This window comes from Pteropus medius, unplaced genomic scaffold, assembly GCF_902729225.1.
Source record: "Pteropus medius unplaced genomic scaffold, Ma_sr-lr_union100, whole genome shotgun sequence".
Classification (NCBI taxonomy): Eukaryota; Metazoa; Chordata; class Mammalia; order Chiroptera; family Pteropodidae; genus Pteropus; species Pteropus medius.
The window spans coordinates 259643-279644 of record NW_024352614.1 but is presented as its reverse complement, the minus strand read 5'-3'; positions in this window follow the sequence as shown (position 1 = coordinate 279644).

Sequence of the window (20002 nt, the reverse complement as noted above, 5' to 3'; positions counted from 1 at the left end):
TAAGGGAAAAGGAATGAAGTCAAGGATCGTTTCTTTGCTAGAAGGAAATACAAAATGTTCAATACACAACTTAGGCAAAGTCAACATCACTATGGTCCTTGTTTACATTTTTTCCTCTTTTCTCTCTTCTGTTAACTCAAAGATTTATTGAAATCTTGCCATCTCTACAGTTCTTGGACTTCATGCCCCTTCCCTCCTGGATCTAACAATTGCTCCTTCTAGTGGTTTCTACACATGCATTGCCTGGAGGCTGGGGGCTGGATTCCATAGTCGCCAAATCCTAAAGGTGAAGGGTGAAGTTTCCTCAAATTGTGGTAAATATTCACATTGTAGATATTTAAAGAAGCAGGGTTTGTCTGAGGTAGGACTGATCTGTAGCCCTACAGGACAGGGGCCAAATACTATTAAACAGGGTCTGCCCATAAGGACACTTCTTGTGAATAACTTGACTTTTTTCTTATCTTTTCTTGGATTAGGGTTACAATTATGTTTAGTCAAAAGTTTTTGTTGTTATTGTTTGTCTTTTTAATTTCTTTTTATACAATAAGATCTCTTTATCAACCACCAACTTCTCAGAAAAGTTTGTTGTATCAGAATAGCTTTACATGATAGTATTGCAAGGAATAAATGGTTGGAGAATTTTTTTTTTTTTTAAAGAGAAGTATGGCCTGCCCACATTCACCCTTCTGCTGAAACTGAGCATGATTTTGAGGAGGCTGTGTCCTCATATTCCAGGCAGTAGCTGGCAGCAAAGAGAGGCTTTCCCTTGGCAGAGTTGGGAGAGGTGAGGAGAAGCAGGCAATGCAGTGAAACAGCTTTCAGGGGCTCAAGAGACAAAGTCATCTTCCTCCTAAAACACTGTCAAAGTGAACCTTGAAAAGTGTTTGAGGGGGAGGCTGACATTTGCCTTGCATCTGCTAATTAGAAGGTGAAATCCTCTACTGGGAGTCAGAGAAAGATGTGTTAGGGAGAAGGATTAGACTTTTGAGAAAAATGGAAAAAGTGTGAAATAAGTTTGATAGAGGATGGCAGAGAGTTGATGAAGAAAATAAGCAGTATTGAAAATTCAGTTTAGATGGTTTAGTGTCCACTGAGCTGTCTTATTTTCTCCACAAATCCTCTGAAGATTTAGAGATAGGCAACAAGGGAGTTCATCCAGGTTTGCTATTTGGCCAGGCAAAGGAAGAACAACAGGGTAAGAAAGTTAAAGGCATTAGAAAGATAAAAAGGATAAGTGGTAGATCAGAGACTATCAATAAGAAAGGAAAGAATGAGACAATCAGGAGCTGAGAGAGGGATAGAAAGTACAGGAATCTGTAAATTGAAGATATCAATGAGGTCATAGAAGAGTAGATTGAGTAACTGATTAAAGTTTCTGTTTAAAGTCTGAGGTCTGAAAATATTTATAGAGCTGGAGCAATTTCAAGTGACAAGTTCCAGGATGTGTCTACAGAAATGGGTGGCTGAAGTAGAAGAGTCATTGGAAATAATACATCATAAAAATAAATGTCATAAGAGGAAAGTTCATATCATTATAGGTCTATCTCTAAAAACAAGAACGAGCCCAAATAAACAACCTAACGCTTCATCTTAAAAAACTAGAAAAGGAAGAACAAATGAAGACTAAAGTCAGCAGAAGGAAAGAAATCATCAGAATTAGAGCAGAAATAAATAAAATTGAAAAAAAAAAACCAGAAAAAAATAAATACAACGAAGAGCTGATTCTTTAAGAAGGTTAATAAAATTGACAAACCCCTGGCTAGACTCACTTAAAAAAAAAAAGAGAAAGGACACAAATAAACAAAATCAGGAATGAAAGAGGGGAAATTACAACTGACATCACAGAAATACAAAGGATCATGCAAGAATACTATGAAAAAGTATGTAACACCAAATTTAATAACCTAGAAGGAACCAGTTCTTAGAAAAATACAATCTTCCTAGAAGATCTAAATAGACCAATCAACAGTATGGAAATTGAAACAATCATCAAAAACCTACCAAAGTAAAAGTCCAGGACCAGATGACTTTACTAGTGAATTATACCGAACATTCAAAGTTGATTGAATACCTATTCTCCTGAAACTCTTCCAAAAAATCGAAGAGGAGGTAATAGTTGCCAACACATTTTATGAGGCCAATATCACCCTGAGACCAAAACCTTGTAAAGATAACAGTAAAAAAGAAAACTACAGACCAATATCTCCCATGAACACAGATGCAAAAATTCTTACTAGCGAACTGAATATAGCAACATATTAAAAAGATTATACACCGCGATCAAGTGGGCTTCATCCCAGGGGCACAGGGATGATTCGACATTCGCAAATCAATTAATGTGATATACCACATAAACAAATTTAAAAATAAGAATCATATGATTATATCAATAGATGCAGAAAAAGCCTTCAACAAGATACAGCATCCATTTATGATCAAAACACTTAACAAAATCGGTATAGAAGGGAAGTATCTTAACATAATAAAGGCTATATATGACAAACACTCAGCTAACATTATACTTAATGATGAAAAACTAAAAACCTTCCCTGTAAGATCAGGAACAAGACAAGACTGTCCACTATCGCTACTGTTACTCATTATAACATTGGAAGTCCTAGCAAGTGCAATCAGGCAAGAGAAAGATATAAAAGGCATCCAAAGAGGAGATGAAGAAGTCAAATTGTCACTATTTGCAGATGACACGATTTTCTATATAGAAAACCATAAAGACTCCACAAGAACACTACTAGAAACAATAAGCATATACACTAAAGTCTCTGGATACAAAATAACATTCAAAAACCCATAGCACTCCTAAACTCTAATAATGAAGCATCAGAAAAAGAAGTGGAAAAAATAATTCCTTTTGCAATTGCAACAAAAAAGAATAAATTACCTAGGAACAAGTTTAACGAAACATGTGAAGGACCTATGTAATAAAAACTATAAGACCCTATTAAAAGAAATCGAAGAAGATACAAAGAAATATTCTCAGATTGGAAGAATTAACATAGTTAAAATGACCATATTACCTAAAGCATTATACAGATTTAATGCGATTCCCATCAAAATCTCATTGGCATTTCTTAAAGAAATAGAACAAAAAATCATCAGATTTGTATAGAAGTACCACAGATCCCAAATTGCCAAAGCCATCCTGAGAAAAAAGAATGAGGCTGGAGGCATCACTCTGCCGACTTCAAAGCAACAGTCATCAAAATGGCACGGTATTGGCAGAAAAACAGACATACTGACCAGTGGAACAGAATCGAGAGTCCAGAAGTAAACCAACATTTATACAGGCAAATAATATTTGACAAAAAAAAACAGAAACATACAGTGGAGAAAGGAAAGCCTCTTCAATAAATGTTGCTAGGAAAATTGGAAGGCCACCTGCAAAAGAATGAAATTAGACTGTTGTCTATCACCACACAACAAAATTAACTCAAAATGGATTAAGGACCTGAATATAAGACCTGAAACAATAAAACGCATAGAAGAAAACATAGGAACAAAACTCAAGGACCTTGAACTTAAAGAGGATTTTATGAATTTGACCTCAAAGGCAAAAAAAGTAAAAGCAAAAAATAAATGAATGGGACTACATCAAACTAAAAAGCTTCTGCTCAGCAAAAGAAATCGTCAACAAGGTAAAAAGACAACCATCTCAATGGGAAAATATATTTGGAAGCAATGCCTCCGAAGCAAAATATACAAAGAACTCATACGACTCAATAACAACAACAACAAAAAACCCAAATGATCCAATCAAGAAATGGGCAGAGGACCTGAACAGACACTTCTTCCTAGAGGACATACAAATGGCCAACAAATATATGAAAAGATGCTCAACATAGCCAGCTATTAAGGAAATGAAAATCAAAACCGCCATGAGATACCATCTCGCACCTGTTAGAATAGCTATAATCAACAGGACAAATGATAACAAATGTTGGTGAGGATGCAGAGAAAAAGGAACCCTCATACCCTGCTGGTGGGACTGCAAATTGGTACAGCTGCTATAAAAAACAGAATGGAGTTTCCTCAAAAAACTGAGAATTAATCTAACATATGATCCAGCAATCCCTCTACTGGGTATTTACCCCAAATACTTGAAAACCCGTATCCAAAAAGATATTTGCACATCGATGTTCATAGCAGCATTATTCACAGTGGCCAGGACATGGAAGCAACTGAAGTGTCCTACGATAGATGATTGGCTAAAGAAGTTGTGGCACATATATACAATGGAATATTACTCAGCCATAAGAAGAGATGAAATACTGCCATTTGCGACAACATGGATGGACCTCGAGATAATCATGCTAAGCAAAATAAGCCAGATTGAAAAAGTAGAAAACCACATGATAGCACTTGTATGTGGGATATAAACCTAAAAGCAACAAATGTACAGGACAAACAGACACTCAGGGACATGGACAATGGACTAGTGGTTACCAGAGCATAGGGAGTGGGGGAGGAGGAGAGAGATAGACAGGGCAAGGAAACTGGAGTTTGGGTAGTAATCACACAATAGAATATATATATGTCAAATTATAACGTACACCTGAAAATTATGTCATTGTATTAACCAATGTTACCCCCAATAAACTTAATTAAAAATAAATAAATAAATAAATAAATGTCTAGGATGTCAAACATGAATATGATGTCATCTTAAAAAATGGATGGATATTGGATGAAAAAAGAAGTGAGGGTGGCAAAGTCTTCAATGAATCGAGAGCAGTGATGAAGAAAGGTCAATAGTTTAGAGCAAGCAAAGGGCTTGGAATAGTAATGGTAAATAGAACTATCTCCATTGGGGCGGGGAAATTTTCTTTTACAAGAAGGTAGAAGAGAGATAATCTAAAATTGACAGAATGGAACAAACATATCATTTAGTAGTAGAAACCACAGAATTGGTGAGGCTGGCTTGGAGTTTTTCATTTTTTTCTTTTAGAAAATTTTAAATAAAAATGAATTAGCATCTTGTAAATGCCATATAGTTTTTCCTCCTAGCTTGTATTTTTTCTTTAAGTCATGTTTCCTGCCCCTTGAGTTTAAACTAGTTTTAGGCTCTCCATTTTTCTGCTCTGTGCCTGGTAGCATGAATGGTTTTCTTCTTTGCACAGTACATTATTATGAAATGCATTATGTACCACACCCAGATTCTTGTGACTCACAATTCCTGGGAAAGATTGAGAGACGTTTAATTGCTCATTCACATCTAAGTGATACTAATATTTCATTACTGAAGGCCAATGAGATGGTTACCAGGTACACAACCCCTGAAACAGTGCTAATGAAAGGAGAGTTGAACCTGGTCTCTGCCCTTAACAGCTTCACTGGTTTCCCCATTTATTCATGTTTATTGAATGTATCTTATATGTCATTCACTGTTAGACATAAAGTTAGTCGCTAGAGACATAAAGGTGATCAATTCCTAATCTCTGTTCTCAAGAGGCCATGGTCTAGTGACAGAAACAAATAATTACAGATTTTTGTTAAGGGCTGTAACAGAATACTGCACAGAGTTATGTATGTCTGTGGTAAACGGCTGTAGAGAACTTCACGAGGCTGACAACAGTTAACCTGCATAATGAGTAAGAGAATCGTAGGTAAAAGCTCTAGCAGTTGAGGTGAAAAAGAGCATAACACAGATGAAAAAAAAAAAAACAATTAGTTCAGCTAGACTTTAGCACAGGATGTGTAGAGGAAAGAAGAAAGAGATATCAATGGGAATCTATAGAGGAAGCAGATCCTCAGGGGCCTCAAATGCCATGCTTGGGAGTTTGGATTCTAATCTCTAGAAAGTCAAGGCTATATAATATTTAAAAACATTTTTTTTTGGATGACAACATGAATCGAGAATAGCGCAGGGGTGAGGGTAAAGGAAACTCAAAAGTAGGTCACTTAAAAGATTATTACTAAAGAAAAATTGTGTGGTAAAGAAAAAAGAGAAAATAGATGTTTATAAGGTAGAATTCATTGGACTTGGTGAATGAAATGAACGTTGGAAATGAGAGAAAAGTAGAGAAATTGTAGAATGACTGAGGGGGTCTTACCCAATTTACTTGGTATCTTGTGGTATCTTGCCAATAATTGTGATTAGAAACTCTGGAGGAGATGAAATTTTGGTTGGAGAATGAAGAAGAAGAGGTTACAGTTGCTGGTTAGGGAGGAGGGAGATGAAAACATCATTTTTCCAGGATGAATTTGAGATGTCTCTGAGAACTCCCAGTAGTGGTCTCTATCAAGTAGTCATTTATGTGAGTCTGGAACTCAGGAGGGAGTTCAGGCTGAAAGTGTAATTTGGAAGTCAGTGTCCAGGTTTTCATTAAGGCCATGAATGTAGATCCTAGATAGAAGGCACAGGTGCTCAGCCTGAAAGGCCTGAGATGAACTTTAGAGCATCCATGAAGCAAACACAGACAATATTATTTTTGTTCCTTTACCTTCTTTCCTGCTACTTTGAAAATTACCTTTGTTGGAAAAAAGAAAAAGAAAAATAGAAAGTATTGTTCTCCCGCCAACATAAGTAGGATAGAAGCAGATGAAATTACAGAGTCAGATAACATACAATCATCACTGGGTGTGGAGAGCATGCACCATCCAAAGGAAACAGCCCTTGCACCACTCCAGGTAATTATTAGCCTGGGAAGGCTTCGTCTTAGTGTTGCCTAATCTTTTGGTGTTTTATGGAAATTTTTTCAGATTTTAAAAACTTGTGCACAAATCAATTTATTCAACAAATATGTTTTGAGTACATACTATGTACCAGGCACTATTCTAGGATCTAGAGATTTTGTAGTGAACAAAGAAGGCAGAGAAGTTCCTTCCCTAGATGAAGTTTACATTCAAGTGTGGGGACACACACAGTAAAGAAAATAAATGAGTAAAATATGTTGTAAGTTAGGTGGAGAGGCGACTCCCAAGGAAATGTAAAGCAGGAGTGTGGGATAGATAATGGAGTGGGTTGCAATATTAAATAGGGTAGCAAAGAAAGGCCTTACTGAAAATGATAAATGACTTAGGGAAGTGAAGGAGCAAGCCACTCAGATATCTATTTTCACGTTCACATAAAGAGAGAACAGCAAAAGTCTCTGAGGTGGGACACTGACCACTGCTTCAAACCCACTGAAGTAGTGAGACCTAGAGGGAGAGTCTGGTAATATGAGGTCAGAGAAGTAGGGGAGAATAGGATCTTACAGGGTCTTGTGGCTGTGGTGAGGGTCTGGACTATTTCCTCGGTGAGATAAGAAGCCAAAGTATGTTTGAGCTGAAGAGCGACTTTGTGCTTACTATGTTGAGAGTATACTTCTACAGAGTAAGGGCAGGAAGCAGGAGATCTAAGAGAAAGCTACTGCAATAACCCAAGCTAAAAATGATAGCTACTTAGACAAGACTGGTAGGGGTGGAGGTAAGGAGACAGAGTCAGGTTTGGGATGTTTTTGGAAGCAGAGACAACAGAATTTGGGGATAGATTCTACATAGGGTGGGAAAGAAAGTGAGGCATCAAATAAAACTCCCAGGAGTTTTGACCTGACCTGGAAGGATGGGTCGTCATTAACTGAGATGGGGAAACTGTGACTTTGAGTGTAGGGTGAAAAATAGAAGTTCAGTTTTTTACCTGCTAGGTTTGAAATGCCTATTAGATCTCCAAGTGGAGTTGTCAATTAGACAATTGGGTATATATGTTTAGAATTCAGGGGAGTGATCCAGACTAGACATATAATTTTGGGAATCATATCATTTAGACTAGATGTTATCAGGGGAATAAGAGTCAATAGAGAAGAGAATGGGTCAAAGGACTGAGCACTAAAGCACTGTATTTAGAATTTGGGCAGATGAGGAAGAGCCGGCAAAGACAACTGAGAAGACACAGCCAATGAAATAGAAAAACCAAGAGAAAGTGGCATCCAAGAGAAGAAAGTGTTTTAAGAGGAAGGAAGTGGTCAACTGCGACATACGCTGTCGTCAGTCCAAAGAAATGACCACTTAGCAATGTGAGGATCATTAATAACCTGGATAAGGCAGTTTTAGTAGCGTGATTTTTAGTAGAGTAACATGGGGGCAGGTCGTGTGGCAGAAGCCTTATTGGAATAGGTTCAAGAATTAGGAGAAAAATTAGATCTAGAAAGCATGTACAAATCTTTTGATGAGTTCTAAAGGAAGAGAAAAATGGGGCCATGACTGAAGGGAGAAGTAGGTCAAGAGAGGACTTTAACTTTTTGGAAGATCAGAGGAATAATAGTATTTATGTATGTTTGCAGGAAAGACCCAACTGAGAGAGAAAACTGATGATGCAGGAGAGGAAACAATTGCTGGAAGAACGTCCTAGAGCGTAGAGTGAAAATCCAGAGCCCAAAGGGAGGCCTGGAGCCTTGACAAAGAAGGTGCATAGAGTTCTGTGTCCAGCATGCAGGCCGCCAGTTTGCAAACTCTGCCCATTATATCCGCTCATCCCAGAAATAACTGGACACTTTGAGTCCTTCACAGCAGAAAAGGCTTCCCTTGGAAACACTACCAATATTTGGATTTTCTTCACTGTAGACATTGCCAAGCTAAAGCTGCTGACCCATAATTAGTGGGACTTTGAGAGAATCATGTGCTCTGGAAATGGTCAGTTGGATTTGGTTTGGAATAAAGAAATAAAGACAAACCCTAAATTGACTTCATATTGCATCATCCACACTAGAATTGCTTACATTTCTTTTAGAAATCTTGGTCTTAGCCCATGAGAAACAGATAGCTATGTCATTTCAGCTACTAGATTAAGACTACTGACATTACTCAAAGAAAATGATTTGTCTCTTAAGTTGTGTCGATCTCATCACAGAAATATTTCTTAATTTGGGAGGCCCTACTGGAAACTTAGACTTGTCATATATTTGAAGTAGTGAAAACTTTCTTTATCAAATAGCACTTCAACTAGAAGGAAAATCATTAGTGCTCTGTGCATGAGACTGAGCACCTGTGATCCTTGACGGCCCTTCTTCATTGGCTGCTTTAGAGAAGGAAGGACAGCTCGCCTTGAGCCAACATGCTCTGCTACTTTATCCACAGGCAGTACTGGTATGAAACAGCCAACAACCCTAGTTCTTGGCACAAAGTAGGGGCATGAGAAACAGTTGTTAATTAATGAATAACAGTTCTGTCTAATCTCTGAAGCATTGCTGCCTCCATTAGACCCTGGATTTGAAATGGTATTTTGTCGTGATTTTATTAAAGAATGTGAGTAGAACCTGAAGATTTTCTTTTATAACTCACGAGCTAACTGGCTTTTCAGGGGACAAGTATGATGCACTTTGTTGAATTTTAGTTATATTTTGCATAAGAAAAGTTTGCTGTCTAAGCCATTTAAAAAGAAAGAGCTAATTCACAGTTTGCCTTTTTTGCTGGATATTTCTGTCCCCGGAACAAAGAAGATTTTCAATTTATGCCTCTGTACATTATTTTTCATTGACATATCCAGTTTTTTTTTTAATTTCCTAACCAGATGCTTAAAAAATATTGTTATTTTGGATATAATAGCATCACAGGAAATAGTTAAGCAGTAAAATATATATATATTTATAAAAAGTCACTATATGTATATATATTTATTGAAGTCACTGTATATACATATGCATAATAAGTATATATATATATATGTACATACAGCGACTTCTGGTTAGAATGATTAAAATGAATATTCATGTTTATTTCTATTCTTTCCCAAAATGACAAGTAAAGTGACAGTAAAGACATCTTTTAAAAAGTGTAAAACACAAGGGAATGACAAAGGGCAAAAAGAAGTAGACAGGGGTCTGAATGGTTACTGATTTAGCAGAAATAGAAAGCTAAAATCTAACTGCCTGCAGAGATAGAAGCCAGTCTGTTTATGATGAAGAATCTCAGAAAAGCTGAGAAGTTGGAGGCATCAGAAACCTCTGAAGACGGGGATGGGGGTGGGGGGATGAGAGTTTGGACTAAAAATAGAGGGATAGGTTGAAAACCTACGTAAAATAGATAGACCCCAAGGACCCTCCTCATAACCAGAACATCCAGGTGACTACCCTGGAAGGAGGCAAGGGGTATTAAGTGGTTAAGTCAAGCCAGAGTAATTCTTGACTCTAGGATACCAGAAAGTGAAAGAACAGGGGTAGGAAAGATAAATATTGAATAGTGAGACTCTTGGTCAGACAAAAACATATGGGACTATTTCATATGCTGTCGAATTCCCAGCCCAACATCCTACAGTCTAGCCAACCAGAAAACCATCCTGTACCACACACACACAGAGATTTATGACCAGCTTTTTGGAGGCTTACTCTTAAATATTAAAGGAAAGTCATGGAAAGCCTCCAGCATGAAAAACAGAGGCCAAAACCAACAAACGAATGGAGACAAAAAAACAAAAAACCAATACCTCAGACACCCACAGAAGAAAGAAAATACCCCACCAGCAAAACAAAACAAAACTTGTGTAATTAATATAATCGGTTGTAAAGAAAGATATTTTACCTATGAAATGAGAAAAAGGTGTTGGTAAAAAAAAAAAAGTCAGAGAATTCAGAAAATGTGTGAGAGCTGGTAGTAACCGAAAAGTTCAGCAACAACAAAAGTTCAATGAAGGATTAGGTAATCGAGTTGAAGAAATATAACAAAAGACAAAGAGATGAAAAATAGCAAAAAAAAAAAAAAAAAAAAATAGAAAGTTTAGACAACTAATAGGAATTCCAGGACTAATAGTGTAATTAATATGAGATCAAGAAAGACAATACAGAAAAAAATTATCAAAAGAATAATATGAGAATACTTCCCAAAACTGGAGAACATAAATTTCTAGACTGACTTTTCCAGCACAGTGAATGAAAAAAAGACTACTGTAAGTCAGATTTTAATAAAATTTCCAAGTTCCAAGATTAAAGAGAAGAAACTGTAACCTTCTAGAGAATAAAATTGGATCAAGTAAAGAATTTAGAGTCAGAATGACAATCAGATTCTGGAAGTTAGTAATCCTGAAAATACATAAATTCCTTCACAATTCTGAGGAAAAGAATTTCAACTTATATTTAAAAACCTAGACAAATGTTCAATGAAGTTTGTGGGAAGGACAAAGATTTTTCAAAAAGAAAAAAAGAAAAAAAAAGAAAATGACCTCCCAGGCTCCCTTGCTTCCCCCCGCCCCACGGGAAGCTATTGGAGAACATAGACCAACAAAACAGGGGAAACACAAGAAAAAGGAAGACAAGGGGCAGGAAGCAGGAAATCCAATAATAATAATAACGAAAGAGGCCACGATAAATTCACAGCACCATAAGAAAAGAAAGTCTCTAGAATATAGAAGTACAGATTGGTAGAAGATAATGAAGAACTACAAACAGTCCATACTCCAAGAAAAAGAAGAAATATATGGAACTCACAGTTTGTTTAATGTCTGGTCATATTTTAAGGAATAGCATGATTCTGTGCAAAGTTAAGGTATGATTCTGTGAAAGGTACATAGGAAAACTGAGCAAACAGCAGAATGAGGCGATTATCAATGGAAAGAAATATAAAAAGATTAGCATAAAAAAGGAAATTTAATAATGCAGTATATGCTAATCTGTTAACAATGTTTACATAGTACTAATATATAAGCATCAAATGTTCATTTAATCACTTTCCCATTCTTCCCACCTCTTCTTCTCCTGTCAATTATGTGTACAACATCCAGATTGAGCTCACAGTTACTTTCTGTTTCCACAGGAGGAAGTCCAGTCTTCCTAACCTTTATAATTTAACATTAGATCTTTCTTGCCTTGTTCTCGCTGGTCTCATTTATGGATGAACAAAACTTGCTATGCCTGTGCTGACCTCTGGCATATGGTTTACCTCCTCCACATCTTGAGTGAGTCAAGTTTGGTTGAAGTTCCCTACTCCCTCCTTTATCTATGGTTTCATTTTCCACACTTTCAGTTACCTGAGGTCAACCAAAGTCCAAAAATATCGCATGGAAAATTTTAGAAATAAACAATTCATAAATTTAAATTGCCTGTTATTCTGAGTAGCGTGATGAAATCTCACGCCATTCTGTTCAGTCCTGCCCAGGATGTGAACCATCCCTTTGTCTGGTGTATCTGCACTGTATGTGCTACTTTCTTATTAGTCATTTAGTAGCCATCTTAGAGATCAGATCTACTGTCGAGTTATCACAGTGCTTGTGTTCAAGTAATCATTGTAATAGCCTAATGTTACATCACAATGCCTATGTCATTCACTTCACTTCATCCCCTCACAAAGTCACTGTATCCTCTCACATCATCACAAGAAGGGTGAGTACAGTACAATAAGAGATTTTGAGAAAGGGAGAGAGAGAGAGAGAGAGAGAGAGACCACATTTATATAACTTTTTTTACAGGCTATTGTTATGATTGTTGTGTTTTAGTATTAGCTATTTTTGTTGATCTCTTACTGTGCTTAATCTATAAATTAAACTTTATCATAGGTATGTATGTATAGGAAAAAACATAGCATATATAGAGTTTGATATTATCCGCAGTTTCAAGCATCCACCAGGAATCTTAGAATACATTCCCCCAGTGGATAAGTGGAACTACTGTAAATTCTTCCTTGACGATCAACCTGAAGGGTTCTCACCCTCTTCTGAGCTCCCACAGTAATATGCTTATTTTCCCTAAAATATGCTTCAATTCGTTTGTGAAATCTCTTCTAGTGTTATGTTGAACTTTCTTTAATCTTATAAAATTGTTTAGCTCTGCTTGTCATCTAGATTAAAAAGCAATTTTTCAGAGTGGATAACAGCACTGACTCTCAAGCCTTCTGCTTGGATTTGAATCTTGGCTCCATCTCTTATGAGTTCCATGATCTGGACAAGTGACTTCATTTCATTGAGCCTTTTTTTTTTTCATCTATAAAGCAGAGATAATAATAGTATCTGTCTCATAGAATTAAGTGAGATAATATAAGTAAAGTACTTGGAACAATGCTTGAGGTGCATTTATTACCACTTAAATATTAGCTTTCATGGCTGTTATTCAAAGTTATTTTAGAATAAGGATTATGTTTCATATTTCTTTATATCATCTACAACATTTAGTAAAGAATGTTTTACTAGGAAATGAGTAAAAATCTGTATATTTACTATATTGTTAATGTGCCATACATTCATTATTTCACAAAATAATCATGATAATCTTTTCCTACATAGTTTTACATGTGATTTTTAAATTTTAATTTTAGGGTATATATTATATATCTTATATTATATTCTATATAATGTATATAAAATTTTAGAAGTCAAATAGTACTTTAAGGATGTGAAGCAGCAATTCCCTGACCCAGCATTACCCTAAAAGATAGCAATTTTTGACATTTTTAATTGTATCTTTGGATGTATACTTCCATATCTCTATTCTTCATGTCTTACCATTTCTTTATCAATTTTACACTTTATCTGTTGACTTCCTATTACGGAAAATTAGACTTTAACTCTCTTACATCCCCACCTTTCACACATACTTTCCATCTCCCTCATGCTTTCAATATAGCTATATTACAATTTTTACTTCAAAAAAAGTTTAAATCGCTAGATTCAAATGAGTTACAACCCAGAATAATCAAATATTTAGCAATCATGGTCTTGAATCAGCTGGTAGGATTTCTTTTAAAATGAAATAAAGATTTCTAGAATAAATAGTAACATATGCTCAATATGGGAAATAAATAAAAATAGAAGAAAAAATCAGTAATCTTATCCCCTCAGATATATCCTAAGTTAATATTTTGGTTCAATCTCTTTTAAGTATAATTTTGTTTCCATGTTAATAGTCAGATTGATTACCATATTATGTGTAGAATTTATAATTTTTATCTAGGTTGAATATTTTAATAAAACATTTCACATTCCATTAGAAATGTATTTGTATACATACCTCTTAATAATTGCATAGCATTTAATAATATGAGAATATGTACTAAAATGTATTTAACCAAATATAGTTGGGTATTTAAGTATATTCTCAATTTTCTTTTTATATTAATGTGATATCCTTTTGCTTAGATCTTTTTTCTGCATTGTGAATTTTCTCCTTAGACTACTTTTCCAGGAAAAAAATCTTTAAGAAAAACAACAGAATATGAATAAGTAACCAGTTTAAACATAGCTTCTATTTAAGTGTGGGTGAAACAGTTAAACTGCAAAATGTTAGTGAGACAACAAAATGACCGTTTTTTTTTTTTTTTTAACCATCCTGCTGCTCCTGAAGGACAACTGATAATGACACATGAGAAATAACCATAGCATAGAGAACATCTAAGGAGGCACTAGTAGGGTTTGATGATTAACATCAGAAGTATACTATAGTTAATGTATATTTGTATTGTTATATTGCATTTATATTTTACATTTAAATTTATTGATGTGTATTTTCATTTAAGTTAACTGAGAAAATGGACATAGCACATTCTGAAGTATAGGTACAAATCGTTCTCTTAATTCATCATATTGTTGTTTTAAAATTCTGAATTAATGGAAATAGACATTATTAAAAAGAGATATCTGAGCCAGTTAGTACCCACTAACACTTTGAGTGAAAATTCTGGTGCCTGGAGTGGACAGACCAGAGGCACAACACCCATTAAAACATGGTGTCTGTAGGGGTCAGCAACTGACTTTGCAGTATATCGTGAAGTGTGAGTGGTGTCATGGACTAAGTACAAGATCTGTAGTCAGATAATTTGGATTTAAGTTTCACTCTGATCATTGCCAGGTGTATGAATTTAGACTGGTTAGGTAATCCTTGAAATTCATTTAGGGTATGACACTTACCTCACAGAGTGGGTCTGAGGATTACCTGAGATAGCAGTGAAAAACAGCCCAGAGTGATGAAGTCCTACACACATCTAAATTGTTGCTGTCATCTCTTCTATCCTCTACATTATGCTGGCACAGATTTATGGGGATTCAATGAGCAGGGGAGAGGTCATTTGTAGGAAAGCTGGAAACTCTCCTCACTAGCTCTGAGAACATATCACCATCTCCTCAGATGGAGCAGTAAGAACAGGCTGGGGTCAAAACTGTATGGATAATGGGATCTCCTTGGTTCCCATTTGGTGGGAAGTCGAATTGGAAGTTTCCATAGATGTCCTGGTAATGGAGAGCACTCTGATTTAACCCCGTGCCTCTTACGATATAGGAAAAAATAAGGGTTATACTTTCCACATCTAAAGGTTGATTAAGCATGCTTGTGATTGTTTTTGTCCTATTGTCAATTTTCTCATATTATAATAACAGCTTTTTGGAAGTCAGCAAAGCTCACTAATGTTGTTCCACATAGGCTAAGAGTATGTCACAAACCAGGTTAACACTACTTAAAACTGATGGGGCAAAACAGAAAAGGTATATCCAACTATGCTATCCTTTACATAATGACCTATATGTTCCTCTGTTGCTGAAGCCCACTGACTCCAGAACTGAAAGCTTTGATCTCATTTAATGATTTTTAATCAAATTTATTGTGTAATGTATGTAAAATGGAAATATCTAAAGTATTCAGTTTGATGGGTTTTGACAAATGTATATACCATGTAACCACCACCCGATCAATATATATAGAACACTTTTGTCGTCCCCCAAAGTTCCCTCTTTCCCTTTTGTAGTCAGTCCTCCTACCCCTTTGCAATCCTCACTCTAGACAGCCACTGATTTGATTTCCACTACCAAATGTTGGTTTCGTGTGTTCTAGAATGTCATATAAATGGAATGATCTAGTATATGCTCTTATTTGTCTAGCTTCTCTTGTTCAACATGTTTTTGAGATCTAAGGAACTAATTTGTTCCTTTTAGTTCTGAGTAGTCGTAGGGAAGCACCACAATTTATTTATCCATTCAGCTATTGATGGATATTTAAACTGTTTCTAGTTGAGGTTACATTATGAATAAGGTTGTTATGAACATTTATGTGCAAGTCTTTTGTGGACATGTTTTTATTTTCCCTGCATCAATACTTAGAAATAAAATTATTGGGGCAGAAGGTATCTGTTTAACTTCATAATAAGTTACTGAAGTGTTTTCCAAGTGGTTGTACCTTTTATATTCTCGCTAGCAAAAAAGTTTCCTTTAGAAACTTTATATTTCTTTTATCAATTTTTCAGATTCTGTGTCATGACAAGTCCTTCTTTATAGATTACATGAAAAGTGGGCAAGTCCTGATATATGATGTATTCATTCATGTTAGTCATTGCCATCAATTATTGATAATATTTATTGAGTATTTGCTGTGGGTCAAGCATCATACCAAATGTTTTACATACATTCTCACTTATCCTTCACAAAAACTCTGCGAGGTAGGTAATGTTATCATTCTTGTTTTATAAATGAGGAATTTGTGACTATCAGGCTGCACAGAAAATAAGGGAGCAATGGAGTCGGTATATGAGCGTAAGTCAGTTTGACTCCCAAACCCATTCACTCAGTCTCTGTGCTATGTTATCTCCCATCATACACTCTCTCTTACACACATTCATACATATACAATACTCACATGCACATACATTCACAGTCACTAATATACACATACATAACACACTCACATACACATATACTCACACACACTAATACATAATATATACACTCATGTATATATATTCACATACACAGCCACATATACACTCACATCCACATATACTTATACACACAGTCACACACAGTCACACACGTATATTCACACATACACCACATACACATCGCACAACTTTTCTGGCTCCTGCCTCTACCTTGGCTTAGGTGAAAATTCACTGCTGTCTCAGAAAATTTGAGCTCGGCTAAGTAACGTTTGCTCATATGAGTCAAACACCACACTTCCATTTGGTGGCTGAGCCTTTCCTCATACACACAGAGGAGCCAGAGGTAGGACAGGATGCCATTTTGTTAAGGGAAACTGTCACATGATGTTAGGCTACTTTTACTAGGCACTGCTAAACCTGCGTCTCGTGAAAAAAATTACTATATTTGATGTGTACACTGATACTTTGATTAGTGAGTTCCTGGAGAATAAACTTTCTTTATAAGAAATAGGAGTCTGCTTATTTGTTTTATTTTTAGAAAACACACTTCATTTATTCTGCAAAGCACAACTGCTCTTCTTTACTGCTGTATGACAAAATATCTCAATCAAAACATGTTTTTCCTTGGCTCTTTTAAGATTAGTTGGGAATAATTCTAGCCTGAGTTAGAAACAAAACTATGAAATAGACTGATTCCTTAGAGTCGAAGAACTGACAGGCACATGGAGGATTTAGAAGCACAGACAAGGTACTGGATCTGATGTTGAGAGCAGGGAGCTTTCCTGGCGGAGGTGATGCCTGAGCAATAACAGAGGGGATACATCCTAAGCCCCAGCTCCATTGCTCACAAGCCATATGGTTAGGACTGGTTACTTAATTTCCCTAAACACCAGTTGCCTCACCTACCAGGAGAGCGATACTATTTGGCTCACAGTTTTATATCCCTGGGCTTACAGGAAATTGCATTATCCTCTTTTCTTTCCACTACCTTCTCCTTCCCCTTCGTTTTTTTTACTCTAATGTGGAGTCCCCAAGGCTCACCCCTTGGGCCTCTTGGAGTTTCTGTTTAACCCTCTTCCTTGTTACGTCGCCTTCAGCCAGGTCTCACCCATGCCCCAGCTCAATCTCTCCTACATTTTCTTCTCATGCTGTATATCTCCACAAGGGCACCCTGTCAAAGCACTTTAAATCAACAACTGTGCAGCCAAATTTATCCTGTCCCTAAATTTTTAAGTAGAGCCCATAGTCTCACAGACACCAAACTTCTGAGTCATCTTTAACATTTTTTTTTTTTTCCTTGTTCCTTATCTAATCAGTCACCAAATTCTGTAGGCTCTTCTTTTGAAACTTCTTTGATAAGACCAGGCATGAAAACTCAAGTGGTTATAATTTTGTCGGGGATTTTTGGAGTTAACAAGACTGTTTCCTTAATAGAGATTTATTAATTTTAAAATTAAAATGAAAGACATTTCTCCAATCTTCAGTGATAGGACAATGATATGGTTAGTTAATTTGGGTCTTTGCTTATAGGGCCATTCCCATTGCAGATTCTTGTACACCATTTCCAAATTAACCTGTAATTTCCTGCTAAACTCTTTAAGAGTCCATCAATACTTCTGAATGGTGTAAAACGTAGAAGCCTTGTGTGTAAGGCTCTCTCAGATCTCTTCCCAGCCTATGCTTCAGTCCTTTCTTCCATTGCTCACATTAAATCACCCATTCTCTGTCTAAAATAATTCCTTACTATTTTTGGAATCAACTGACATTTTTCCTGACCCCCAACCTTCACTCGTACCATTCTTATCTCTTTTCATACTTTTTCCCCGTAGCATTGATACATTTGTCGTTATTTAGCCTAATCACTAGGCCATTGGCCTTCTCCACCAAAATTGCCACATTTTTTTCTCTTTTCTGAACTCCCACGCTATGCTGGTTGTGGCATTTATCACATAAAACCTGCCTACTACATTATTAAATTGAGTTCCCCAACTCAATTCCAACACAGAGCAGGGGGGAGTCCCCCCAACACCAACCAACAATTCTCAGGACTCTGACACTATCTATGCAGAGATAGTACCAGATTCCATAAGTCAAGGGTTGGGTACTACGAGACTGCCCTTCCCCCGGAACACATACACACTTCTGACCCATTCCAGCTGAGACTGCCAATTCCAAGTCCAGGTTGTTATCTGTACTCTGATCATCTGGCTATAAATCAGAGGCTCCCACAAACCCCTCACTGGGTTCAAAACATGTTACTTACTAGATCACTGATTTATTGTGAAAGGATATAGCTCAGGAACAGCCGGACCCTGGACATCAGGTGGGAAGGGGCGTAGAACTTCCATGTTCTCTCTAGGAGCACCATTCTCCCTCCATCTCCAAGTGTTCACTAACTGTGAAGCTCTTTAAACCTTGTCCTCTTGAGTTTTTATAGTAACTTCATTACATAGTTATGATTGATTAAATCATTGACCATTGTGGATTGATTCGACCTCCAGCCCCTTTCCTCTCCTTGGAGGTCAGGGTGTGACTCACAGGGAAGGTCCCACTGTCAACTAGCCCCTATTTTATGGTGGGGTCCCAAAGTTACCTCATTTAACATAATACAAGACACTTGTTTTATTCTCTACACTTAGGAAATTCCAAGAGTTCCAGGAGCTGTAAGCAGAAATTGTGGACAAAAACCAAATATATATGAGAAATATATTTGGGTTGTCTGAATGACTAAATATGTATGTCTTATAAATCACAATATCACAATTAAAGATTCTTGAATGCAGGTATTGGCACTTTCTTAGTGCACTTCTGAGTACTAAGTGCTCCCCAATTTATTAAAAGCCTTTGATTAATCATTGTATATTTCCCGGGACAGGCATGAGAGCTGTGTTCACTGATCTCTGCCAAAATTGTAGACCTATTTTCCATTTTTTAAAAATATATTTTGTTACCTAATTACATGAACTTACCATTTTGGAATTGGAAAGCTCTAAAGAGACTATTTTAGTCCTAAACTCTTTCTTAATCAATGTGCAATGAGGCCCTGAGGAATAGCTAGTTTTTGGTACATCAAGTACAGAGACTTAGGTCTACTGTTGACACCAGAAGGAGCTTGGATCCCAAATCACCTCCCCAAATTCCTCATTTTATGTGTCCTCTACGTATAAGAAAACTTTGCTGACTGATTCCAAGAAAAAGAATGTAGTGTGGTGGAATAAGAAGTTAACTATAGGTTTGGAATCATAAAAACTAGATTTAAATTCTGGACTGGTCACTTCACTAGCTGCATAGATTTTGGTTAATAACTTCTCAGCGTGTTTCCTCTTATGTGGACAATTATCTCCACTTCATGAAGTTGTGTTGGTGAAATGGTATAATGTATATGAAGTAATTAGAATATAACAATTTGAGGTCATTATTTAAAATAACCTTTTAAGTTACAAATGTG